Source organism: Sinocyclocheilus grahami, unplaced genomic scaffold (assembly GCF_001515645.1).
Source record: "Sinocyclocheilus grahami isolate Dianchi unplaced genomic scaffold, SAMN03320097.WGS_v1.1 scaffold14.1, whole genome shotgun sequence".
In the NCBI taxonomy this organism is placed as follows: domain Eukaryota; kingdom Metazoa; phylum Chordata; class Actinopteri; order Cypriniformes; family Cyprinidae; genus Sinocyclocheilus; species Sinocyclocheilus grahami.
In genome coordinates, this window is record NW_015505193.1 from 2997351 (window position 1) to 2997747 (window position 397).

General features: G+C 23.4%; 1 protein-coding gene across 1 annotated transcript in view; it reads left to right on the forward strand.

Annotated features, from left to right (window-relative positions):
• Nucleotides 1-397, forward strand: part of LOC107600821 (serine/threonine-protein kinase PAK 1-like) — a 54389-nt gene that overhangs the window by 30185 nt on the left and 23807 nt on the right. The gene's annotated exons all lie outside the window — the stretch shown is intronic.

The following is a 397-nucleotide window of genomic DNA, read 5'->3' on the forward strand; positions in this document are numbered from 1 at the left end:
TATTTCTATTCTATCTTCTTGTTTTCTTTTATTTATTATAAAAACATAACTCTAACACTAGCACTCTGTATTCTATTTCTATTCTATCGACTTGTTTTCTTTTATTTATTATAAAAACGTAACTCTCTAACACTAGCACTCTGTATTCTATTTCTATTCTATCTACTTGTTTTCTTTTATTTATTATAAAAACTTAACTCTAACACTAGCACTCTCTATTCTATTTCTATTCTATCTTCTTGTTTTCTTTTATTTATTATAAAACTTAACTCTAACACTAGCACTCTCTATTCTATTTCTATTCTATCTACTGTTTTTTTTTTTATAAAAACAACTCTAACACTAGCACTCTGTGTTCTATTTATATTCTATCTACTTGTTTTCTTTTATTATAAAA